Source organism: Dermacentor andersoni, chromosome 3 (genome assembly GCF_023375885.2).
Source record: "Dermacentor andersoni chromosome 3, qqDerAnde1_hic_scaffold, whole genome shotgun sequence".
Lineage (NCBI taxonomy): Eukaryota > Metazoa > Arthropoda > Arachnida > Ixodida > Ixodidae > Dermacentor > Dermacentor andersoni.
In genome coordinates, this window is record NC_092816.1 from 125,366,116 (window position 1) to 125,393,533 (window position 27,418).

Here is a 27,418-nt window from a genome sequence, read left to right on the forward strand (position 1 = left end):
AAATTAATCTGCAGAAAACTAAAGTAATAGGTAGTGAGGAACTGGAAGTGGTAAGGGAATACATCTACTTAGGACAGGTAGTGACTGCGGATCCGGATCATGAGACTGAAATAATCAGAAGAATGAGAATGGGCTGGAGTGCATTTGGCAGGCATTCTCAGATCATGAACAGCAGGCTGCCATTATCCCTCAAGAGAAAAATTTATAACAGCTGTGTCTTACCAGTACTCACGTACGGGGCAGAAACCTGGAGGCTTACGAAAAGGGTTCTGCTGAAACTGAGGACGACGCAACGAGCTATGGAAAGAAGAATGATTGGTATAACGTTAAGGGATAAGAAAAGAGCAGATTGGGTGAGGGAACAAACGCGAGTTAATGATATCTTAGTTGAAATCAAGAAAAAGAAATGGGATTGGGCAGGACACGTAATGAGGAGGGAAGATAACCGATGGTCATTAAGAGTTACGGAATGGATTCCAAGGGAAGGAAAGCGTAGCAGAGGGCGGCAGAAAGTTAGGTGGGCGGATGAGATTAAGAAGTTTGCAGGGACAACATGGCCACAATTAGTACATGACCAGGGTAGTTGGAGAAGTATGGGAGAGGCCTTTGCCCTGCAGTGGGCATAACCAGGCTGCTGATGATGATGATGACCCAGAAGCCTCCCTGCCGAAGCGACCACTCCAACACCATGACAATGGTAAACACGTTGTTGGCTATGCAAGCCGTTCGTTGAGCAAGGCAGAGCGCAACTTCACAGTGGCAAAACAGGGCTGCCTAACAGTAATTTTCGTCGTTCACACGTTTCGCCAACACGTCTACGGCCGTCGTTTCTGAGTCATCACTGACCATCATTCTCTGTTGGATGGTGGGGTTACGTTACCCCTTGGTCAGAATTGCGCTATTGGCCGAGTGCTTACATGAGTTTGATTTTGTAGCAGTCTACAAAAGCGGTAACTACCACGCAGGCGCTGACTGTCTTAGGTGTGAACGTCTACCTACGACTGACTGCAACACTCGCCACTTGCATCAGTATATCGACGCTATCGACGCCCCGTTCGCTGATCTTGCGATATTCCGGAAAAAGCAACATGACGACCGTGGCATAGATCCTCGGGTCGCTTCTGCGGATGAGCACGCGAGCCCCAGCTGTTTTGTGGTCCACGACGATGTCCTCTACAAGAAAAATTATTTAGGCCAAGGGGCCCGCGAGCTTCTCATTACACGCACTCTAGGTTGTCACGTTATTCGCTTCACGCACGATGACGCCGTTTGCGGCCTCATGGGCTTTGCCCGAACGTTTAACCACATCCAGCAAATGTTCTACTGTCCAAAGATAAGACAGGGCACGGAAAAATACGTTCCGGGCTGCGAATGATGCTAACCTAACAAGCGACCGAGACTACACCGCCTCGACTTCTTTATCCTCTACTGCCTCTTAACTTTGTCATTCGAGGCTGTTGGTATCGATCTCTTCGGCCAGTTTTCGCGCTCAAACAATGCTAATTGATGGGTAGTCGTCTGTGTCGACCATCCGACGTGCAACGCAAAAACTGCGGCATTACCTGCAGCAAAGGCCTTCATTGTATCACAGTTTATGCTTCGCTTTATAATTCTACGCAAAGGTCCTCCACGACTCATCATCAGTGATCGCAGGCGTGAGTTTGCCTCTGATATCGTTGACACGATCCTGTGTCTGTCTGCGTGCCAGTTCCGCCATGCCACTTCATATCACCCGCAGACCAATGGCTTCGTATAGCGCACGAACAAGACTCCTGGATACATGTTAACCATTTATGTCGATTCCAAGCACAAGAACTGGGATGAAGTACTACGTTATGTCACTTACGCTCACACCACCGCGAAGTATGAGACCACAGAATACCCATCATTATCTCTGCTCTGTGCTCGCTCTCCTCGCATCTTTCTAGACACGATTATTCCGTTCACGCTACACGTGGAAATTTTGGTTGCCGAGATATTGTGCCGAGCAGAAGGCCGTCGCATCGCACACCTCCAAATTCTGGCTTGTGAAGAGCGTTCCAAAATCCGTTACGACGTCCGCCATCGGTGCGTCATCATCATCATCAACCTGGCTACGCCCACTGCAGTGCGAAGTCCTCCATACTTCTCCACCTACCCCGGTCATGTGCTAATTGTGGCCATGTTGTCCCTGCAAACTTCTTTATCTCATCCGTACACCTAAGTTTCTGCAGCCCCCTGCTACGCTTAACTTGTCTTGGAATCCAGTCTGTAATCCTTAATGACCATTGGTTGTCTTCCCTCCTCATTACATTCCCTGCCCATACCGATTTATTTTTCTTGATTTCAACTAAGATATCCTTAACTCGGGTTTGTTCCCTCACCCAGTCTTCTAACTTCTTATCCCGCCCTTATCGTTGCACCCATCATTCTTCTTTCCATCGCTCGCTGCGCAGTCCTCAAATTAAGTAGAACCCTTTTCGTAAGCCTCGAAGTTGCTGCCCCGTAGGTGAGTAATGGTAAAACACAGCTTTTATACGATTTCCTCTTGAGGGATACTAACAACCTGCTGTTCATGATCTGAGAATACCTGCCAAACGCAGTCGAGTCCATTTTTATTTTTCAGATTATTTCCACCTCATGATCCCGATCGGTGGCCACTACCTGCCCTAAGTAGATGTATTCCCTTGCCACTTCCGGTCCCTCGCTACTTATCGGAAACTGCTGTTCTCTTCTGAGGCTGTTAAACAATAGCTTTCCACAGCCTAATTTTACACTCACCCTTCGGTTTTCCTGTCGAGGTCAGTCAGCATGCATTGCAATCGGCTCCGTGAGTTACTAAGCAAGGCAACATCGTCAGCGAATCGCAAGTTACTAAGGTATTCTTCATTAACTCTTATCCCCAGTTATTCCAGATCCAGGTTTGTGAATACCTCCTGTAAAGACGCTGTAAATAGCATAGGAGAGATCGTATCTCCCTGCCTGACGCCCTTCTTTATTGGGATTTTCTTGCTTTTTTTATGGAGGACTACAATGGCTACGGAGGCGGTATAGACATCTTTCAGTATATTTACATACGGCTCGTCTACACCCTCATTCCGTAATTCCTGCATGACTGCTGAACTGTTGACTGAATCAAATGGTTTCTATTCTAGCTGTAGGGTTTGAGGCTTTTATATGTTGGCGATTCTTGATCAGATCTTTCGTCTCCTGCGATAGCTTACTGGTATCCTGTCTAACGGATTTGCCACCGACTTTTATTGCACACTCATCAATGATGCCCATAAGATTGTCGCTCATTGCTTCAAAACTAAGGTCCTCTTGCTGAGTTAAAGCCGAATACCTGTTCTGTAGCTTGATCCGGAATTGGTGTATTTTCCCTTTTACCGCTAATTAATCGGATTCTTATGTGCGAGTTTCTTCCGTTCCCTTCTCATGACTGGCTAATTCGAGATCATACCATCCTACGGTCACTGCAGCGCACCTTGCCGAGCACGTCCACACCTTGTTTGATGTCAGGGTCAGCGCACAGTGTGAAGTTTATTTTATCTATAGTCTCGTCATTCGGGCTCCTCCACGTCCACATTCGGCTATGCCGCTTGCGGAAGAAGGTATTTATTATCCGCAAATTATTCCGTTCTGCACACTCTACTAATAAGTCTCCCCTGCTATTCCTGTAACCTATGCCATATTCCCCTACAGACTTGTCTCCAGCCTGCTTCTTGCCTACCCTGGCATCGAAGTCGCCCATCATTAAAGTGTATTTTGTTTTGATTTTACCGATTGCTGATTCCATCGCCCTCGGTGCGTGTCTTACACTAGAGGCGACCTTGTGTGATTTTCGACACCGGTCCCCATACGTGGTCTGTGCCGGAAGTTGTGGGCCCGCTACTCCCATCTATTCGTCATTGCCGACCGCCTCAGTGACGTTAGGTATGTAATCTCGTGTGTCACAAGCAATCATCGCCGCTCTAGAAAGGCACAACTGACACATGTCGTGCACGTTAAGTCATTCTGCAGTCCATCTTCTGAATGACTCGGCCAAAGGGCATCGTCTGCGACCAGGGAACTGAAACATGCGTGCGCAGTTTGGCTGAACAGGAGACAGATGACGTGCGGGCTCGCGTGGTGCGCTGTGAACTGCTTTCGCTGAGGGATACATTTGCATTCTTAATCTTGTAAGCAAATGCGAGCCTTCGTCACAATATCTTAAAGTTATGAAGTAAAAGAGATAGAGCATTTTTCCAGCGTTTACGCCCGGTATAGCTCTCCTAAACGATTTCTTGAAGCAGTTTTTAGTTGTGAGGAAACCGAATGTACAGTAAAAATTCTCACAGCCAGAACATTGCGTGGAATATTGTGTTACGAGTTGGGCACGGCAGCGCGATATGATGACCGCCCCTAATGAACGGGTATTTGCGATATAGAAAGCGTAATTGTACTTTAAACAAGGCGAAAATGCGACGCGGAAAGTTTTAAACTTGCTGCGAGTGCAATTTCGTACGCACATAGATGTTAGTTGAGCGGTAATACCGCACTTTCGTTCCAACATTGTTACGTTTGCCTTTGCTACATTTATTTTGAGAATTTACGACCACCGCAATTAAAATTTCTGCAATGATCGCTTACACGTATCAGTGAAAATACTTTTATCTTCGCCAGAAAGCGACGTGTTGTTATCGCTGGCATTTCTTATAACACCAACTTATTTACTGACATATAGGTTTTTCTCAATACAAACGTATGAGAATCTGCACTATTTTGCCGTGGTTCTATGCCGATTTTCAGCAATGATTATATTGGTTTGGTTTCCGTGACTTATGCGGTTTAACAACAAAAATAAACTATGTGGTTATGGAACAAGCCGTAGTAGAGGGCTATATACATTTATCATAATTTTAACGTGCACAACAATTTATTCGAACGAAGACAAAATTATTTACCCGACAACAGAGTAACGAGCCTGTTGATTAAGCATGGTGCTTCGAAAATAAGTTGAACTAATCGAATATTTGCACTTTTGACGTTGGTTGCAACCTATTCAGCTATGCGAACGAAATATTTTCTCAAGTTTTCGATAATACTAATGTAAGGAGGTTTATTGGACGAGTCCGACAAACGGGCAGTAGCTTGGAACAGTACGCAGAGAGAACAAGATGGTGGCGTTCGAGCGCCGATCTCGTGACCTCCACTCTTGATGGTGATCGCTGAGCCCGTGATGTCGTTCTCTTCCTCTCTTTATTACAATTGCCCCTGTCGAGAAAGGTGGAGCCATTTAAGCGATCTAACAGGTGGGTACAAGAGGGCCGAAGTACGGCTTGAGGCGGTCTACGTGAACAACATCACGTCCACGTCGACGGCGGTCATCGTGCAGCGTAAGAGGTTCAATGACGTAGTTTACGGGGGAAGTACGCTCGACGACGCGGTAGGAACCATGATAATTTGGGAGTATGTACGACAAGCCAGGGGCGCAGGGTAGTACAAGCAGCCACACAAGCGCTCCAGGAGGGAATGTTGCGGCAGGAGAGTGGTCGTCATCGCGGGCGTTTTCCTGCCGTTGTTGGTCGGCGGTAGTAAAGCACTTGGCTAGTTTTCGGCAATCTTCAGCGTAGCGGGCGGCTTCCGACACGGGCGTGCACTCTGATGGACCTGGTGCGTATGGCAGCAACGTGTCGATAGTGTGCGTCGGCTGGCGACCGTACAGAAGGAAGAAGGGGGAAATCCCGGTTGTGACTGGCGTAGCGGTGTTATACGCGTATGTCGCAAATGGAAAAACCAGGTCCCAGTTGGACTGATCAGATGCAACATGTGTCGCAAGCATGTCGCCCAGTGTCCGATTAAACCGCCCAGTGAGACCATTCGTCTGAGGGTGGTAGCCAGTACACGTCCGATGTATAATGTTGCGCGGGTGGAGAAGTGCTTGAATTACATCGGGGAGAAATACGCGGTCACGGTCACTGAGGAGTTCTCGAGGAGGACCGTGTCGAAGCGCAAAACATTTGAGGATGAAAGAGGCGACGTCCTGTGCTGTCGCCATCGGAAGAGCAGCGGTTTCGGCGTATCGTGTAAGGTGGTCGACAGCAATAATAGCCCATTGGTTTCCCGCCATGGTCAAAGGTAAAGGTCCACAAAGGTGAACTTCAACACGGTCGAATGGGCGTCTTGGCAGGGAAGGGGCTGTAATGAACATGCGGCCGGATGCGTTGGTTTTTTTTCGTCGCTGACACTCGTGGCAGCCGCGAATGGCCTTGCGCACAAAGCGATACATTCCGTGCCAGTTGTACCTTCTCCATAAGCGTTCATAGGTCTTGAAGACACTGACGTGAGCACACTGCGGGTCGGAGTGAAAGGACGCGCAGATTGTTGAGCGCAGCGTTCGAGGGATAACTAGGAGCCACTTCCTACCATCTGGCGAGTAGTTGCGCCGGTACAAGAGGCCATCATGGATGCTGAAGTGCGAAGCTTGGCGTGGCCGCGTTCGAGTGGTCGAAAGGGTGGGTGCCTCGGATAAAACGTCAAGAAGCGAAGCAATCCAGGGATCGTGGTGCTTTGCAGAGGAGATGGTGGGGACGTCAAGAGCTGACAATGGGTGGTCTATAGTGAATATGGACGCAGCTTCGGTGGATAGTGGTGACCGCGACAGTGCATCAGCATCGGCATGCTTGTGTCCAGAACGACATATAACGCGGATGTCAAACTCTTGAATTCGAAGAGGCCAGCGGGCAAGGCGACCTGGCGGATCCTTCAACGAAGACAACCAACATAATTCGTGATGGTCCGTAACTACATCAAACGTGCGGTCATATAAGTAAGGGCGGAACTTGACAAGCGCCCAGACTATTGCCAAGCATTCTTTCTCGGTTACGCTATTGTTTGACTCAGCCTTGGTGAGCGTTCTGCTGACGTATGTGACGACATACTCTGCGAACCCAGGCTTTCGTTGTGCGAAAACAGCACCGAGACCGACACCACTGGCGTCTTTGTGCACTTCACTTGCGGCCGTAGGGTCGTGGTGGAGCAGTATAGGTGGTGACGTCTGGAGACGGCACAGGGTGGACAAGGCTTGGTCATACTCAGAGAACCAAGACGAGAGATTAGAGGCGCTGCTTAAAAGTTGGGTCAAAGGCCCAATTATAGAGGAGAAATTGCGCAGAAACTGACGAAAGGAGGAACATAACCCCATGAAGGTTTGTCACTGCTTTAGAGTAGTCGGTGTGGGAAAGTCGGTCACGGCACGTAGTTTAGCCGGGTCCGGAAGCACACCGTCCTTTCATACGACGTGACCGAGAATTGTAAGTTTTGGTGCATAAAAGCGACACTTCTTGAGGTTTAGTTGCAGCTAAGTGGTCTTCAGACACGTCAGGACATGGTTGAGACATTCGAGATTGGTTGCGAAATATGGCGCAAAGACAACAATGTCGTCGAGATATCAGAGACACATGTGCCACTTCAAACACCGCACAGCCGAGTCCATCATGCGCTTGAAGGTCGCAGGCGCATTGCAGAGGCCGAAGGGCATGACATTGAATTCATATAGACCGTCAGGCGTGACGAAGGCTGTCTTTGAGCGGTCGGCCTCTGCTAAAGCACCTGCCAATACCCGGAACGCAAATCTAACGACGAAAAAACTCGGCTCCTCGTAGGCAATCAAGGGGATCGTGAATTCTGGGTAAAGGGTACACGCATATTCCAGTTACCTTGTTTAGGCGCCGGTAATCAACGCAGAAGCGAATCGATCCATCCTTTCTTTAATGAGAACCACAGGGGATGCCCATGGACTTTCTGAAGGGCGAATAACGTCGCATTTAAGCATATCGTCAACCTGGTTGGTAGTAACTTGACGTTCCGCGATGGAGACACGGTAAGGGCGTTGTCGCACTTGCGAGTTCGAGCCGGTGTCGATGTAGTGAACAATGGTAGATGTTCCACCAAGGGCACATTGGGCAACATCGAAAGAGTCGCGGAACTTGTAGAGCAGCTGGAGAAGAGCAGAGCGTTCAAATGGCGACAGTCCGTCTGCTATCGACGAATCGAATAGTTCGGCAGCTGGTACATCAGAAGGATTAGGAGCACTGACGACGTCAAGGTCGCGTCGAGCTCAATCTTGCTGCACGGAAAAAATTTGGCCGATATCAATGGGCTTCCCGCACCCGAGGAATTCACCTTTAAACTGTTTGATGGGATACGGAAGAGGATTTGTGAGACAGAGAGTGCTTGTTCCATTCGAAATAGAGAGGGTCGAATAAGGCAGACGTTACTTCCGACTTAGAAGGAGGCGTGATGGTTCAAAGAATGCAGCTTCATCACATATGCTGTTGGAGAACACGGGGAGCAAAACAGCTGCTGTCGGCGGGATTTCTGTGTCTTCTGTTACGACTAGATTGTGCGCGGCTTGATGAGCGGGGTTGTAGGACTGGTCACACAATGGGAAGAGCTCAAGTTCAAATCTGGCACAATCCCTAACAGCGTGATTATACGATAGAAAGTCCAAGCCAAGTATAATGTCGTGCGAGCAGGATGAAAGGACGATAAACTCAACAATGTAGTGCTCTTAAGCGATAACAAGTCGAGCAGTGCAGGCAGCTATAGGCCGAAGAGGGTCTTCATTTGCTGTACGGAAGGGCATCTTCTCAAGAGGCGTGGCCACCTTCCGAAGCTTGCGGCAAAGTATGGCGTCTATAACAGAAACGGCAGCACCGGTATCGACAACAGCATATGCACGGGTGCCTTCTACAATATCTTCCACAATATTTGACGGCAAACTTCGAGCACTTGAGCATTTCGACAGCGCAGTTCTTGCCTCACGAACTGCGGGGGCTAGTTTCCCTCATTTTCAGGGGCTGGTCGACGACGCATAGGCGACAGGGAGCGGTGACGGGGTGAACGTGAGCGACGAGACGTGGGTTGCGGATAGTCACGTGAAGACGTGCTTGTCTGGGGGCTCGGGCTTTCATAACGAGCGGGGACGATCCATGTAGTTCGGTGAACAGGCGTCTAAGTATCCTGGCGAGCGACGGCGGCATAATCGGGCGATATGACCAGGGCCACCGCATGCAAAACAGATCGGCCGGTCGTTGCGCGTTCGCCAGGTATTTGCAGTGATGGAAGCAGGCATTGTTACAGACGGTTAAATGGGGCTGCAGCATACGACGCACCATGGGGTGGTGAGGGTTGTTGAAGCTGCTGCCGCTTTACTACCTCAGCGTAACTAAGAGGCGCGGCGACAGGTTGCTGCTGAATGGGCACCGGCATGGCCTCGGAAATCTGCTCTTGAATGACGTGTCGAAGCACGGGAGCCAATGGATTGTGCTGCTGCTGTGGGAGCTCCTGACGCTGAGCAAACGGCAGGAGAGACAACTGACGGGCCACCTCCTCACGCACAAATTCTTTCATTTGGCGTGAGAAGGTATGACTGGTCAGGCATGATGCCCAGTGCACAGAGTAGTTGATTGTACGTCTGAGATTAGCATGTGGTGAGAGCCCGCTGCCTCCTCAACTCGTCATAACTGTGGCACAGAGTTACCACTTCAGACACTGTGCCAGGAGACTTCGCAAGAAGCATTTGAAAGACATCGCCGTCGACAACCTTCACAATGCGCTGTATTTTGGCACTTTCGCTCATTGAGGGATCGGCGCGCCTGCGGAGATCGATCATGTCATCAACATAGGAGGTAAAAGTTTCATTTGGTTCCTGTGCCCGTGTGCGTAGCCGTTGCTCGGCGCCTAACTTCCGCACGGCAAGGCGACCGAAAACGGGAGATATTGTCTCCTTGAAAGCGGACCAGTTCTCAAATTCCGATTCGTGGTTCGTATACCACAACATCAGCACGCCAGCCAGGTAAAAGTTCGCGGTACTCAACTTAGCAGCGTCATCCCACTTGCTGGGTCCACAAAATTTTTCGTAGGATGACAGCCTGTCCTCAACGTCCTGTCTTCCCTATCCGAAAATACAGGGGGGGTCTCGCTGGCAAACCGGGCCGGGGCAAACGGTGGCCGGGAGAGGTCGCTGTGGTTGGGCAGCATCAGCTTGCATGGTCGAGTGCAATGTGCGGGTTCGGAGTTCCAGGATGCCGGCGATGTGCGTACCCAGCACGATCCACGAAATGCAAGGTTTATTGCGCGAGTCCAACAAACGGGCGGTAGCTCGGAACAGTACGCAGGGAGAACAAGATGGTGGTGTTCGAGCGCCGATCTTGTGACCTCCAATCATGATGATGATCGCTGAGGCCGGGATGTCGTTCTCTTCCTTTCTTCATTACACTATGACTAAGAACATTTGCGTTATCTTTTGAAGTATGCGATATTTAACTCTCTGCAATATGTATTGAGAAGATATGTCTTCACGAAAGGCATAGCACACTCCCGTGATAATATTATAACTTTTAATACATAATGTGATTGCATATTATTTAAAAAAAACTCGACTGCGCTCAGGCAAACTGTAGCTCTTAGTCTTGCTGAACCACATCTAAGACTTCAACTCAGTAAAAAATTTCATAGTAAAAGACGAAACATTGTCGCTATGCGAAGTAATACCAAGAGAGAGCGAGTCTCCTGCAGCTGAATAAGATGATTGCTGGGCAAGTTGGCGTTTACCTACGACTGAACGAGGCACGAAAACGTGCAAAAGAGAAGGGTGAAAGCATAGAGCGCTGTGTCCTATGAACCTTCTTCCTTCATTTTTTTTTGCTACCTTCAATGATGTCGAGCAAAAGGCACGGGTTTTCTGAAGCATGAAGTTTCTCACTGTAACTGCAACGGTCTCCACGCGAAATTGTTTATTTTTATTATGTATTAACTAAAACTAATTAATTACCACGTTGACGTGACGATGGACGTGTACCTGAGATAGTGTCATAAAAAGTGACCACTTTTTAATTGTCCGCGTCGCTTACTGCGCCTTTCCCTCTAAAGCACAGCGGAGGTGCCAAAGCGATGTGCCAAAGTGATGTTATAGAGGAGCGGCTCCCGCTCTACCATGGCACGACACAAAGTACTAGCTCTATGTCGTAGTTGAGTAAAAATGTTATGCTATAACATCGAAGACCATTTTACTCCGAAAGACTAAGGCGGCCGGAGAAACAGCCTCATCTGGGCAAAGCAGGTTCCAGGTTTGCGTCTGCTTTCTTGGCAAATTTTGGCGTGCATTTTATCGGCTAATAATTTCTCCCGAAAACTATTTTTAATAATTTGCCGGCTTTCATTCTCGTGGCTCAAGTTCAGGTTTCGCGTCAACCACTTCCTTCCTGTAAATTATGGCTTACAAAATGTTTCCCTACTGAATCACGCTCCATGAGTTCATGACGTGTTGTTCAATAGATTAGCTGCATCCAATACTCCGAATAACAAAGCTTTTAATATGCTGTTTATAGCAAGGGCACACTGCAATGCGGCCATATGACTATACAGTAATTAATAGGCCGCATTTAATTGTTACGCAGAAACGGAACTAGATAATATTTGTAACACTATGCGAGTACAGTCGACAAAAATACTACTGAAAACAATGAGAAGGTGCATACGACGCCACCTTATCATCAATGAACTTGCGCGGTTGATGCTCTACCGTGGCCGCAGCGCTAAGCCTGTTAGAATCCAGGTCAGGGCGCTCCTTTTTCCACGCAGCTAGAGTCTGTATGTACCCAAATTTGACTAACAGTTATGGATCTCCAACGCACAATTTGGAACCCGGCTGCGGCGAAGCGTTCGCGAAGCGGGTAATTTATTGTTATAAAAGTGTTCACCTCCTCCAACGTGTCTTGCAGCGTAGGGATTATGGGCCTGCCCGGCAAATTAGCAACGCGAGGTAGACGCCATCAAGAGAACCTCGTGCCCACGTATTACAGTGCCACTAAGATCCGCTCATTTTTTATCACGCGATCTCCGACGCCGGGTTGCCCGGCGGGCTCCACCCCTTGTGCCGCTAGCAGCGGTCCGGGACAAAGTACTCCTCCCATTGAGGCTTCCCACCCAACTTCAATAAATGTTTTCGCTCTTGCATTCTCGGATCAGCCCAGTTGGTTTTTTATCCATCTGCCGCACAGGCCAAATTTACTCGGTAAAAGGCCTACGGAGCACACGGGCCAAACTCGGAGAAAAAAGGCAGTGGACATATTTGCTTATAACGAAATTATGTACTTGAAGGATTGTATATATTGCACTGCGAGGACATTTAGGTAGAATGAGATTTTTCACTTCGTAATTCTGCAGAGAATAGAAATGACAACCCGCACATCTGTATGGGTAGTATAATAGGGGCTACATATAATCGTAGTTGCTGTGAAATTGCTAGATTGTCTGGAGCCACTCGGCAGGGTAGCAGCAACAGCAGTCACGGCTGCTTAAGGCCTACAGGTTTGACCTAGAAAGCTGCGCTTTGAATATATGTAAAAGTTGCTTGGGCAGTAGGCTCTAGTATGGCCTGGATAGGGCAAGGCTCTTTCATTTGGATCACATATGTACGCTCGCAACTGCGCCATATTCAATGCCGGGGCTATCTGGTACATTTGCCTTCACTGAACCTTTTCAGTGAACACCGAAATCCTGGAAAAAATTAGGCTTATACTTTTGGCTCTTTTCCTTCTGTTTAAACTGTAGGTTGTTTACAGGTGTGCCTGCATAAAACATATAAGGAAATATTGGGCACTTTCTATTATTGGTTTCTGTATAGCAATCTTTCTTTGTTTCAGATTCCTCCGACTACGGCACAGATGGATGTCCATTTTTAGTTGCTGTGAATAAAACTGGATTCGGAGTGAGTATACAAGCTAGTAAAGTACAGACCAACGTAATAAGTTTGTACAATATTTGTCGACATTGCCACCAAATGTCATGTTGTCTTATGCCAAATGTCCATCGTGTGGAGTCGTATGTCCTTCGTTGCCACATGTAATGTAAGGTATCACGCTTCTTGCATTGGTTTTCTCCCTTTTGCTGCATTACTTTTTATTCAGTTCTTTGGGGATAACAGCGTTGGTGATTCATTAAATTTTCCTTCAAAGGGCATCATTATTATTTCCATCTGAACAGCTCAACCAGCCCCTCACTTTCAACCATAACACTTAAACAAATAGATAAAATATAATTTAGCAAATGCAGCAATAATATTGAATCACATAGCTAACGAAATAAACATATGAGTAGCGGCAAAACAAAGGTAACAAATCCAAGACCTAGATCTAAGACAGTCTTATATAACGCCAACTATACCTCTTTGCTAGCGAGGCACACTTGAGTACTGGAATTTAGAGAAAACGTTCTCAGCAACAAGCGGACGATCTTCTTTTACAAATGGATACCACACGTTAATATTTTTTTAATATCTGACAAGGTATTTTGCACGGCTTGTAATCCGCTAAGTACTTTTCAGCTCGATGAAGCACGTTATGTGTTTCGCGCACCTCAGCACGCGCCACAACTACTGCCCCAGGACACATGGCGCGTTTCAGTGTTGGCACTGAGACAGCGTTCTTACGACACGTTTATATGCAGCAGCATTTTTACTCCTGGCTAACCTTAGTCACTTGGACTGCGAGGAGCTCTAGGTGTCTTTCTTACATCATGCATTTGACCTGATACTGCTTGTCACTAGCCCCTATATAGCGTATATTGATTGTACCGACGTATAATGGTGCAGGTACACTAATCATACTGATTGTGAGCGCGAACCAACAGTAGAACCGTTACCGTAGCTTTAGCCTGCAGTGTGAAGACGGGACCGTTTACTTGTTAGGTCCCTAACGCCGACCGGACTACTGGAGAATTTTTTACCCTCGACGACAGCAAGTCGATGCCACTCAAACTCCAGGCGTCTAATGCTGCGTTCGGTACTGTCCTTCGTCAACATACGAATGCTTGTTCTGGAATGCTTGCCATTGCATCGGTCGCCCTCGTAGCGCCTGCTTTCTCTTCTGCGGCAGTGGACTCCCTACTGTTCCTCATCTTTTCCTCTTCACTTGCTTGACGAGGCCGCGCTAGCTCCTGCGCGCAGCCTATTTGGGCACGTTCCTCGGTTGCCTTCTTTAAGACTTGGCTGTCAGGTATTGCCCCTACAGCTTTCACCGCGTCTCTTTGCTCGGCCTCACCGTCGAATGCATTGATGTTGCTGTTCAGAGCGGACTTCTCAGCTTCTTCCGCGTCCATTACGTTCTCTTGGAGATCACCTGTCGGGAGTACGTGCCCGTTATTCTATCGTGGTTCTTGCAAAATCCTCGATTTTCTTTCCCAATGCCCGGCACAGCTTGCAGGGTGGCGTCTGGCAGTCCCGTCGTATGTGTCCTTGTCCACGGTACCTAAAACCAACCCGGAGGCACAAGAAGAACGATGTCATTTCGAAACTTCAAAAGGAGCGGTAGGTCGTCAAGCTCTTCAAGTTCGTTAAGTCTTATTCGCACCACCCTTGTTATGAACGCCACACCTTCAATGCAAGCGCCACCCCATTTGTCGTTGAAAACCTCAAGGACGTCACCAAAGTTGTTGTACGCTTGCCGAAAGCGCTCATTTTTGACAGGAAAGTCAAACCAGCGCACATTTAGAGTGACGTCATGTTGGATGGGGTTAATGACAGCCAAGACGCGACCCATGAATCGAATTACACCCATTTTTGCGAAAGCAACCTTGTTGGCCTTGCTGTGCAACTTCACCAGCCATATGTGGTTCTCCTGAAAGGCTCCTGTACCCGTGATATTCTTGATGATGCCCCCTTCTTCCAATGGTTCTCGAAAATATTCCAGCCATTATTGTCTTCTTGTCAGATTACCGTGCAAAAACGCGCTGGTGCATGCTCTTACCTGAAGGCAATGTCAGTAGCAAAACCCTTTAATCTGAGGGTGCAGAAGAAAACCTGTCACTGCGGCCAGTAGTGGCGGCCAAAAGCACCTCACACACAGCGAGCCATCTCACGTTCGTCGTCCTCAAAAGTCGAACGCATAATGGCGCTAAACGCTCGCGCTTGGAGAAGGTAAATATATCTGAACCATATCAATGTGTTGTACTGGCGGTAGTAAAAAAAAATTCAAAGGAGTACAGCTTTCATGAAGGCTTCCTTGGAAGATTTTGTGATAGGGGAATAAAAGACATCTATACAACCACAGTCAGAGCCGAGTTAGAACCTTATAGATATGAGGAAGAATCCCGTTTAGCTATCATTTAACGCCAAGCACAACACAGTCCCGATGTGTTTAGGTAGTCGCAGGGTGTGCCTTCCGTTGGGGCATTCCTTCATGGACCGAAATGCCATCGATCGTTGTGGGCTGATGCGGTTCGCGTCCCGCAACACGGACAGATAAGCAGTCAATGAGAAGATAAAAAGAGTGATGAGGGGTTACATGAGTCTCATTATGGTCGATAATTGTTCTACAAAGAAAAATTTGGATAGAGCAATTTTGATAAATTTGATAAGAATTGATAAGGTTTGATGAAGATCAGATGAACTGCGTTAAGGTTGATAAGGCCCGGTGAGAGCTGATGGGGCAGGATGATGTACGATAAGGTGGATAAGGTCCGATAACAGTTGATGAGGTTCTGATCAATTGCGATAAGGCTGGTAATTACCGATAAGGGTTAATCACAGTTCAATCGAGTCCAATAAGATTGATATGGGCGGATAAGGGCTGATAAATGTTATATTTTGTTAGATCAAATTTGGTAACATTGATAACGAAACCGGGCTACTACGTGCAGATGAGCAAGCGGTACAATTATTATGCAAAGTTAGACAACTCCATTGGAGCTTCTGCATAATTTTTAGGGTGCAGCTCTTAGCGCGCGTTGCTGCTTTGAACATCGGCTTGCCTCGTATGCTACCGAGCGAACACGGAGCGCAGCGGGGCAAAAAGAAGGAGATAGTGAAGAGAGCGCGAAGAGCAAAGCGGAAGAGCAGTATGGCCAAAAGGTGAGGCGAAAAGCAGGAGATTGTAATAGCGAACAGAGCGCGAGAATGAAAGCGAAGGAGGCCACCTTGAAGCAACACCAGATGGTGCTCAAGTCCGTGCAATACTTGAAAAGAGTCGGCATGGAATGGAGGAAGGGGTCAAGAACTTGGGCAACCAAGCACAGGTTAAATGAAACTAGATAAATAACTAGCAGTCATCGGAAAGAAAGTGAGATATACACAGACATATATTTGGAAGCACGGATTCGGGACAAAAAGGAACATGGAGTTTACAAGAGTAACACGAAAGAATTAGAAGCGGAAATCTGTACGGTACATCTTTACGAGCCGGTTGCCTAAGGACAAAAACATGCCGGAGCGAATATTTGGAAGTAGATTAGGCATGTGAATGCTGCATAAAAAATCCGGAGGCCATTCACCACATTGAAATAGAATGCGAAGGGGTTCACCCAGTAAGAACCGTAGGTAACGTACACCTTCCAGAAGTTCTTGAGTTTAAAGTGTACGGAACCATCTACCGGTGAGCAGTGGAGATGAGCAAGGGATGTTTAGACAATTGTTGCAAAAAAAAACAGGGAAGATTGATACGACCGCATCTGTCACAGTCATAGCTAGCAGTACAAGGTAGATTTTGAAGCAAAAAGAAAAGATGGGGGAAATGAATACAGAAATGCTAATTAAAGAACATGCAAAGCATACCAGATAAAATCAAGCAGGCAAGGTCACTATTTTTCACTGGCCCATTGCAAAAGAGGTGCCATTAAATCATCATAACATCATCATCACCGCGGCAGCAGTGGGCTGGCCGTCCAGGGCAAAGGCAAAAAAGAACCGGAAAGCTCAATTTCGCGCACAGAGTTCTCCGCAAGCGTTTCACGGTAAATATTACGGCTGTTCTTTGCGCTGAATTCTCTGCCCAAGGTAAGAGAGTACGAGCTGAGTAAGGCACCACCTGTGATCAAGTATACAGACAGGCTCTTATTCGAAGATGCCTAAACACACCGGGAGTGTACGTTGTTTCAAAAGAGCGCTCAAGAAGGGGAAAGCACCTTCCATCAGCCTACGGTACACAGGGGTAGCCTCATAATTAGAAACGGTGGATGTTGAAGCCACATGTTTAATATTTTTTATATGAGCAAAGCTTGTTCACCAGAAACTCTTGAATTAATTGTACTCATTATTTTGATTGGAAGTAAGGGCGGGATTGGGATTGTAGGACGCGCTAGACAAGATGACAAATCTTTAAGTGTTATGTTCTGTTCGTTTTACGGCTGGTAAAAATGACTCTGAAACACTTTCTTGAACATAGTAAAAAAAAAAAAAACATTCCCGATCTGTAGAAGAGGCCGCCATGAACATTTGAGTGAAATATCATCGTACTGCATGACGCAGGGAGTTAGCAATCTCGTATCAAAAGCAGTCAAGGATTCCTTCCTAATTTCGTCAACTGTTGTGCCGTCATCGGGCGTAAGCTGGCTAAAGAGGTATTGAAAGAATTAGTGATCGCAGGGGAATTCTTAGTATTACGACTTTTGCTACATTTAAGATACATATATTACAAAGAAAAAGCCTTGCGATCTCAAAAACACCAATGAACTACGAGGGTGAATCAGAAAGTCATTGCCCCGATTTTCCTTAGGCAAATTACGGCTGTGAATGTGAAGTCAACATATCCATTCCCAGCGGTGGCCCCTTCTTGGAGCACTTTGACCTTATCTGCTGGTAAATGTGCGGCACGGTGCTGTTATCAGTTGTTGAAGATTGTGGTGTACGGCGTACGAGCAACGAAGTGTGATTCGTTTTCTGTGGAGAAAGGGACGTAACGCCAATCGAAATCCACAGGTAAATACAGCCCACGTACGGCGAAAGGTGTCTCGCTTTGAGAAGTGTGAGGCGATGGTTTTGTGAATCAGCGAAAGGCTGTGAAGACTTGCATGACAAGGGACGTTTTCCTACGCCACGTGCGTCGCTAACTGATGACATTTCCCGCGTGGATGTCATGCTGAAAGCTGACCGTGTGTATATCTCAAGGGCATTTCTCAGGAACTTGGCATTTCGTATGAGAGTGTTTACGACATCGTTCACGGAGCCTTAGGGTACCGGAACGTTTCATGTCAGTGGGCCCTAGGCTGTTGGATGACATGATGAAGGGCAAGCGAATGATTGCTTCCCTGAATCATCTGCAACAATACGCCGAGGGGGGTTAATGTTTCTTGAACCGCATTGTTACTGGTGACAAAACGTGGATAGTGCATTTCATGCCGGAATCAAAGCAGCAGAGAATCGTGTGGATACATCGGGGTTCGCCAGGCGCAAAAAATTCCGTTCAGTGCCGTCGGTTGGGTAAGGGATCTCAACGGTCTCCTGGCATCGCCGAGAATTGCAGCTGCTGGATTTCATGCCAAAAAGTGCAACCATGAATGCCGATAGTTATTCTTCCACACTGTCACTTCTCTGGCTGCCATCAGGCGAAAACATCGAGAGATTCTCGATGTGGACAACACAGTTATCCTCCACGACAATGCGAGGCCATATGTGGCAAGCAGTACCGCCGACAAGCTCCGGTCATTTCCCTCAAATTATGGAGCACCCGCCACACACTGCGAATCACGTCCGTAGTGATTTCCGCGTTTTGGGTTCGCTGAAGAAGTTCCTGGCATGATAGCGATTCATGTGCAATGATGAAGCCAAGACGTCAGTCCGAAGGTGGTTCCACAGTTATCCAGATGAATTCTTGCACAGGCGCACCTCAAATTTAGTGCTGCGATGGAAGAAATGTCTTAACCGTTGTGGGGGATATGTGGAAAACAAGTGTAAAGTAGGTATTATAGTACGTATATTTGTAAGAACCTGTATGTACCTTAGCTTGGCTAATAAAACATATGGGCAAAGACTTTCTGGTTAGCCCTCGTATTAAATACTTGCATCCCAGCCTTCGAGCGACTGCCATCTGGTCAAAGCTTCGTTTTCTCATCCACAGCGTTCAGTGTGATAGTTTATAGCGGTGTGGTAATCGCGGCGAAGTCTTTCGTAGTCTCAGTAATCACCGATTGATTCTTGGTTTGCGTGCAGCGTTGCTGCTTGGAGTCCAGGTTCTGCGTAAGCAATGCGACAGCGGCTACAGGAAATCTGTGCTCACTCCTTGCACTTTTCCACTGTGCTGTGCATTCCCATTCTTTCTGAGATATCTGTTTGGCCGAGGTCTTGAAGAGGCTTGCGCTTACGAGATTTCTAGTAAATAGTATATCAGTGGAGTGCTGTCAGCTGGAAAGGCTTCGTCGGTAGGGTGCGCTGTATTGAGTGCCTCAATATTCCGAGCCTAAATGAACGTGACAGCTGTGCGCCAAGCTTTGACACTGCGCAAATCAGATACGTTTGTAAACGGCGTTTTCTGTGTCGATGACTGCGGTCGATGCCCGGACGTGATTCATGATCTGAGCCTGAGCCTGAGCCTGAGTCTAGTATCGGTGCTATAGTACCGACCAATGCATAGAGATCTTCGCTCACACAACTGGCGGCAGTGATTTCCGCCCACACAATTTAGCGGGGTGCTGCATGTGGGTGGGGATCAAAAGCCATCTCGGCTGTCATCTCACGCTGGCGCGCGTACAGTTCGGCATCCACGGCTCATCGATCATTGGCAACACGACAAACATTCCCACAGTAGTCCAGTAAGTGTACTTGGTCTACCATGGCTTGTCAGCTGCCAGGCACAGAGCCGTGCACAAAGAGCCACTTGTGGGTGGTGGAAGTGGGCGTGGCGGAAAATAGAGGTAGAGCATCCGCCTCGCGAGCAAGAGGACCATGGACCAAATCCCGGTGCCGCGCAATTTTCCACCGGATCAAAAAAAACCGCGCGTTGATAAAATTGCATAAACAGACCTGGAGTGCGGCCTGATCCCGGTTGCCAGAACCGGTAACGCACTTCCTCACCAGAGCAGGATTGGCCACGGGGATGCAGTACTTGGCCACAACCTCTTATATGAATACAACAATCAAACCCTGGCCCTCAGGCCCCAGCAGTTGGGAAGCAACTGACCACCGCTGCGGTGAGACCTGTGACGCAGCAGAGGGTGCTAAGAATCTCTGGATCTGGACAGGCCACCATTGGAATCTGAGCCTCGCAACGTTTAAAGCTAGAACGTTATCTAGTGAGGCGAGTATAGCAGTGCTATTGGAGGAATTAGCGGGCATTAAATGGGATATAATAGGGCTTAGTCAGGTTAGGAGTACAAATGAAGCATATACAGCGCTAAAAATTGGGCACGTCCTGTGCTACCGGGACATAGCGCAGAGATGAGAACTAGGAGTCGGATTCCTCATTAATAAGCATATAGGTAGTAGCATACAGGAATTCTATAGCATTAACGAGAGGATGGCAGGTCTTGTGAAAATTAATGTGAGGTACAAATTGAAAGTCGTACAGGTCCACGCCCCTACATCCAGCCATGATGACCAGGAAGTCGAAAGCTTCTATTCACTGTCGTGAATTGCTGACTTCTGTTAATTTCATATATTTTCTAGAGTCTCTAAATGTTCTGTTTCACTGACTCAACCGCGCCCAGCAGCTATATCATACCCGGGAAAGCAGACAAAGTATAACTTTGCCTGAGGTGTACCTTTTTAACCGTCACCCTCCTGTGTAGCATCTAGCTTGCAAATGGAAAAGTAAGAAAATAGAAGCCCGCAGGGTTGTGCGATAACTCCGCTTATACTTGCAGCAGTGGAAAAATGTTTGCCACAGGATTTTTATGTAGTGGCCTACACCAGTAGTGAGTTCATTCTATAATAACTTCAAAAATTGCTTCAGGATCTCTTTAAATAGCGCGCTTTCAGGTGGAGTACGAGAATGAAACGATACATGGGATGGTTCGTGCGGAAGCTTCCGTACAGACATGATGGTAGTGTCTTATTGACATGTTGCATTTCACTTGTCGAAAGTAGACGGCTAGTGGTGCGCAGGTTCTTCGCAAACTGCGGCTATGGTTTCTGCAAATTGTGCTACGCTCGCATCGCACGATCAGTTTAAGCTTATTTAGTTTTAATGGCCACTTTTGTTTATCTAAACAAATTGCGCAAATTGATTGTGCAATTTTAATTGCACAAAGCTATGATAATAATGTAGCATTGTGAACCATAATCTTGCTTATAACACTAAAGCGAGAAACTTGATCGTATACGAAGGCAATTGTGTGTCGTTTTATCTGACGCTAGCATGTTGGTTTATGTGTGTAAAAGAAGTTATGCATATATATGGTAATACTTGCGCCTCATGCATCTCGGAGCTGCTGATCTTACGCAGTTGCATATGGCGAGTTCTCAGAGTGAACGAATAATTTAATATTTGATTATGGTTCAATTACATCTATTAGGCATACAAATGTGTTCTTTTAGTTAAAAGAAATGTTTAAGACGAACATGGGTAATATAACGGAATTCAGCCTGTTTTTATGTCTTACTTGAAGTGGCAGGCATCACATGTACGAAAAATTGTATTTTCGAGATGGCTAATAACAGTGTTTAACAAAAAATTTTTCAAGTACTCACTCGAAGGAAAATACTTGAGCTGCGAAAGCGAAGTCAAAAAGTAATAGTAATGTTCCTTACCGTAATAAACTAGCACAATTTATGAGATACCTATTCCAAAAATCTGCTGAAAGCTAAGTTGGAGTTTAGGTTCAGATCATCACGATCTGCTTGACCCACATTTCTCAGGAAATTGCTTGCAGCGACAATTTATATCGTAGCACACATTACAGACGGACATCTCGAAATTGGACATGGTTTAAACATTTTTATAAAAATGCAAAAACGCGACTTCATTACGGCTCCCTTCAATTTCAGATATACTTAACTTATATACTAAACTGCATAACTAAACGCAGGTTTTTCAAAGTGAGGCTTTGTTTGAGAACTCTGCTGGACTTTCCTGACCGTGGCTCTCGGATGCTGCTGCTGTTGTCCCAGTAGCTCATACTTAAAGAAAATTATTGCGTGGCCGATGATGACATGGAGTCTGTGCGGCACACAGTACAATGTTCTAACCAATATGGCCACAATCACGCGCACACTTTATCGTGCCAACGCCAACTAGCTCTTTGAGACCATTGCCGAGCGTGTCCCATCGCAGCAGCGTGGGGGCGCGAGCGCGCGCACGTACGCATTGACAAATGCCCTATGCGGGAAGGCGCATGAAGTTATTCTGTTTTTTATAAAATTTGGGAAAGAGAGATGTACATGGTATTTGCTCAGTGTTATTATTTCTCCATTTGGTAACCAGGACATTGCTTTTTGTGGTGCAACTTATCTGCGCCTGTTCACGTACTGCGACAGAAAAGTCGGTACCTGTGACAGGCAAATAAAAAGTTGTGTCCAACCTAGATTAAAAAGTTGCACGAAACCGTGATACAGAAGAACATTTCAATGAAACGTTTGAAGAAATTAGGCTAGCTCTCTATGTTAGCCAACACAGCCAGCACTTCAGTCGCACTGCAATACGTAATCACTGAGATAATTATTATAGCTGCCACAAAGAGCATGACAAATAGCAGTGCATCTAGAAACATTTTGCATTACAAGGCGTATGATTTCTAACCACAATCATTTATTTGCACAGACAACGGTTGAATGCAATCACACCTGCTACGGGTTTATCGAGACTCTACCCAACGGCACACTCTGCTTTGTAAGTACTACGCAATTTTTCGAAATAGAGCCTTCGTGATGATTTAGGGCACTCTTTTTTAAAAGTACGCCGCATTTTATAAGCACTTTGGCTTAGTACAATCTATTTAGAAAAATTCTGTGTTTTTCTCGGCAGAGAGGTACCAAATTAACGCGCATATGCTTGTGTCCCACTTCCTTCTCGCTTAAGCTCAAAGCAATGTGACGATATTGATTTATGTACTTCAACTTCCCCGTGAAAGCTTCTTTCCGCCAAAGATGGGGCATCCGAGGCACCCTCGATCTAAAAAAACAAAGGAATATGTGGGGACATTTACAAAAATATGTGGCCTCCCTGGTAACCCGATGTTGCGACTTGATCAGTATAGAAATGTTCCGTGCGGTATGTGTTGGAGTAAGAGTGTAGTGAAGCGGAGAGTGGAGTGGAATAGTGAAGAGTGGAGTAAGTGAAGGAGGTCGGTCTCCTTTCAACATTTCATTAGTGACAACTGTAGTTCCAGTCGCCTTTTTTTACTGAGCTGGCGCTCACCAGTTGAGCACTCCAGAGACACTACTTTTAAATGAATAACTTTCTCTACTTGCCCCAATTTTCTTGAATGGGATATTGCGTCTAGGATCGCAGCGTTTAACATCGAGAGCCCGAGGAGTAACTGTACGCAGCACGAAAATGGAGGCGGGTACAAATTGGAGAAGCCAAGAATCACCACTCTTAGTGAGCCTACATGGAAGTCTTGTTTTAAAACACCGCTTGCACGTAGGCTTCATAGTAACTCATCGTCATCACAGTTGTCACCATTGCCTGCTGGATCATCATGATGTCACTGCCATTCTATTGCAGATCAACTGTAGACGCCATTCGTTCGTCGCCATGCCACCGTCGTCAGTACGGCGTCGTTAGTCCGTCATTCTAACGACCACTTCAATTCATCCTATGCCGCACAGTTGTTGGTGGCATTAAACAAATTACGTCACGTAATTACACAAATCAGACATGTTAGCTAGTTGGACGCAAGAAAATTATTGCTTGGCTCACACCATTAGCCCACAATGGTTCTGATAAATATTTCTACCTCCTCTTTTCTACCGTGCCTCTTGCGTCCTAATGCTGCATTTCTTTACACTATATTAGCTGAGCGCTTCTTTTTGATTAGGCTGTAGAACGTGGCTTCGGTCTGTTACAGCCCCACATCCCAGCGTAGCAGCTGGTGATGCACCGCACTCTGCAGGCACAGCACTATTCTCGGTGATAGCTTAAAGGGAAGCTGAAGAGTCGGTCGAATTCAATAAGACGCTCATATACGGATGCGAGAACATTATAAACCATGTAGGTAAAATTTGGGCTTTTTTTTCAATTAGGAGCGACGTAATTGTCGGTTGAAATTGCGCTGTAGCTCCGCCCCCCGTCGAATGCCGCGCGCTGCTGCTGACGCAGACGATGCGAGCGGAGACCGGAAACCACGGTGTTGTGACGTCAACTCTAGTGTTTCGTTCCTTCGCAGCGTCCGCGACCGTGCCTGACCGCGCTTGTTTCTGCGTGCGTGCCAGCGTAATCTGCTTCGATCGACCCTGCATTCCTTTGTGGGTGCGGGTGCGTGTATGTAGAGTGGTAGTCAACGTGCGTGGTAGTCAACGTGAGTGGTAATCAACGTGAGTTGTAGTCAACGTGGTAGTCAACAGATGAAGGTCACTACACGTACTGCATGAACCGGGAAGCTTTTCACGCGTTTAAACCGTCTTTGTAGATTGCCGACAGGTTTGGACAGCGCACAAATGCCGACGATCGCATCCCCGCTTACGTTCCACGAGGAGGCATGAAGGAATAGAACACTACAGTTGTTTGACCGGAAACGAGCTCACTAGATCGGCGAAAGATCGGCGAGATCACTAGATCGCTTTGCAAAAACATACTCACCAAAGAGCATTTCCAACACGAGGAGATCCCAAGAATTTGCTTTCGTTCGCGTCGAAAGCACTGCTCGCACCAACATCGTTTGCTTCTTCGAGAGGCCGGCTCTTCGCAATCGGCTCGTACATGTAGGGAGTAACGCCGAACTACTCAGAAAAACGCAGTCTCTCTAAATTTTCCATTACCGTCTCAGACAAACAGCGCCAAACTACCTGGCACCGCGCTTCATGTGTAGCGGCAGCGGTCGGTTACTAGAGTTGACGTCACGAGGCGCCCGACCAATCACAGGTGGAAACGAGACGCGCGAGCTGGGCGTGTCCGCTGCTGCACTTTTCGTCGAAATAAAATATATTTGCGCTTTCTTTCGCTCAATTTCGATACGATATTCGAATTCGGAGGGTTGAAAACCATTATGTACAGATGTTCGCTCATTTTTTCTGGAAAACCTTTCAGCTTCCCTTTAAGTAAGTACAAAACTGGACTGGCTGAAAGGTGAATTTGTTAGTGGGCAATCTGCTGGATCTGAGTTGGAGTCCTCGCGGGGCACTGCATCTGTATTCTCTACGTAGTGAACAAGAAAAAACGGGAACTAAGTGGTCCATTTTTCGTTAGTCGCAATCATATGAAGCCGATAGATAACGTAGTATTAAATCAGCTTCAGACGGAGTGATGACACGTATTACGAGCTCTGGCTCAGCTCTTCCGATGGATTGACCCAGTCCATGGCCCCGAGCAGTTGCGTTCCGACCTCTTATCGCTTCTTTTTTTGCATATTGCCCAAAACACTAGGCGGCATTATTGCCATCATCGACAAGATGGCATCATTCCTATCTTTTAATACTTTTAAAGCACTGAAATACAAACAGAAAACAGCAACACATATATACATCGTGCAAAAGCTTGCACTTACCCTATAAGAAGGAGAACGCAAAAGGAGAGCGCAAAATGGCTGCAAGGCGGCGTAAACGATGCTTGCACACTGTCAAGGTCACCTTGGAGCAGCAGCGAATCGCCGAGTTTAGTAATCTGCCTCTATATTATGCAATCGACAGCAAAAAATCTAGTTTGTGAAACAACATGATTAGGAATGTGAGTAATAGAAATTAGGAACAGTAAAGGCCCGAGAACGGTGCCTTGCGGTACACCGGAGACGACAGTGAAGTTAGGAAAGTCACAGCTGTTTGCCTTGACGTACTGCTTGCCACATAGTAAAAAAAAAAAATTTAATCCACTGCCGTACGTTAAGGTCGATGTTAAGGGTTTTCATTTGTAAAAGGCAGTGAGACACGGTGTGAAATAGTTTCTCAAAGTCAAGGGAGGCGAAATCTACAAAGGAGCCACGATCAAGGGCTAGTAAGAAGAATAAGCTGGGTTTCACAATAGTAACATTTCCTGAAACTGAGCTGATGCAGGATTGAATCCATCATAGTAAAAGAAGTCACTGTAAGCTTCAGGACAATGCTTGATATATCACTCGGAAATGAAGCAACAAAATGGTTTTGCAGAGAAACACAGCACTGATTTCTTTGTATGATATCACCTTGATCATCGCATAGCCGCATGTCCTGCTTCTTTGGCCAACTAACCATACTCCTAAACTTCTGTGGATTGTATTGTAACAAAGAGGGACATGTACAGGTTAAACAATATCTTTGGCTACGCTAAGGGCCTGTTTTTACTCTAACACGGTGTTGCAGTACGCTGCCTACCTTTTACTGATATCATTAGATGACGCCGCTCCTATACAATCTCTCTTTTTTCTTGCGAGGGCATTTCACTGGCATTCATCACCGTGTCTTTCATTCCAATTCCTTGCAAAAATAATAAATTTCAAGAACACTAACTACCGTTTTTATTGCATATTTTCTTATATACATAGTATCCTAAGGTAGGATTCAAACTATTTGTAATATATTCAGCTAATTAGAAATAAACTGTCTGGCGTAAAGATCTTTTAAAAGTGCAGATAAAAGATCTGGCTGATTTCGAACAATGATTATAACAGATGCTATAGGTCTTTCATTTTCTCTCGAATATCTCCGGGTTTTTATCAGTCCGCTTTCCGCCTTTACATTCATATTTACGAGGGGCTTTCAGGCAGTTCGTACTACTGTCATGAAGGAACAAACATTATGCACTGTGACTCGAGCAACAGTTTAATTCTGCACGCACACAAGCTAGCCGGCTTCACCAGTTCTTCAACAGTGGCTTGCCGGCCAACTTAAACTTCCACTTAAACAATAGCTTGTGTTTTACAATCGGATGACGGTCGAACACTCCGTTCTCCGCCGTCTTGGCAGGTTCGACTGCACTGGAATGGTGCGAGACATTCTAGAAGAGTATGCTAAGCTGGGGCACTGTTACCACACACCGCCACCTGTTTGGCATAGATCTGCTTGGCAATGTAGCTTCTCAAATAATGAAATCAGATCAATGCTTTGCCTGCCACCAACCTTCGCGATGAGCTTTGGTATTTTCGTTTTCACGGCCTAGCAGTGTTCCGTGATGTTACATGGAAAACAGCATTGAAATTACGCTGAATTCAGACTGACCTGTGGTCACTTTGATGCCTATCATATAAGCCTGTTTCAAATTTTAGCCCTAATCAAACGAATTTTATTAACAATTTGGGAAAGCCCTTATGTTATTCAGGTGGCGTTGAACGTTGCTTATATCGGGAGCGGCAGGCTAAAATCGGTGGTTGAATTAAGAAGCGACGAACCGAACATGACAGGGGAACTCGAACCACTATTACATTCCATTATGTTATCAGGCGATGGTTATGCTGCTGCAGTAATTTGTCGTGTTCAACTCGCTACACGACCTGTCACACCTTGAAATTCGTGCTATGCAGTATCATGTCACGCAGCGTCTCGCATGGTCAGGAATTAAGAAGGACGCACGTGCTTAGATGCGCAGCTCCCTCGCCTGCCGGCAGTCCAAGGTCCACCCTGTTG

At 46.6% G+C, this 27,418-nt stretch overlaps 1 long non-coding RNA gene across 1 annotated transcript in view; it reads left to right on the forward strand.

Moving 5' to 3' along the window:
• Nucleotides 1-22,556, forward strand: part of LOC140216399 (uncharacterized) — a 44,162-nt gene extending 21,606 nt beyond the window's left edge. Inside the window, exons 3-4 of the long non-coding RNA XR_011893062.1 lie at nt 12,669-12,733; nt 22,488-22,556. This is a non-coding gene — a long non-coding RNA (uncharacterized lncRNA). The remainder of the gene's footprint in view (nt 1-12,668; nt 12,734-22,487) is intronic.
• The last annotated feature ends 4,862 nt before the right edge of the window (nt 22,557-27,418 follow it).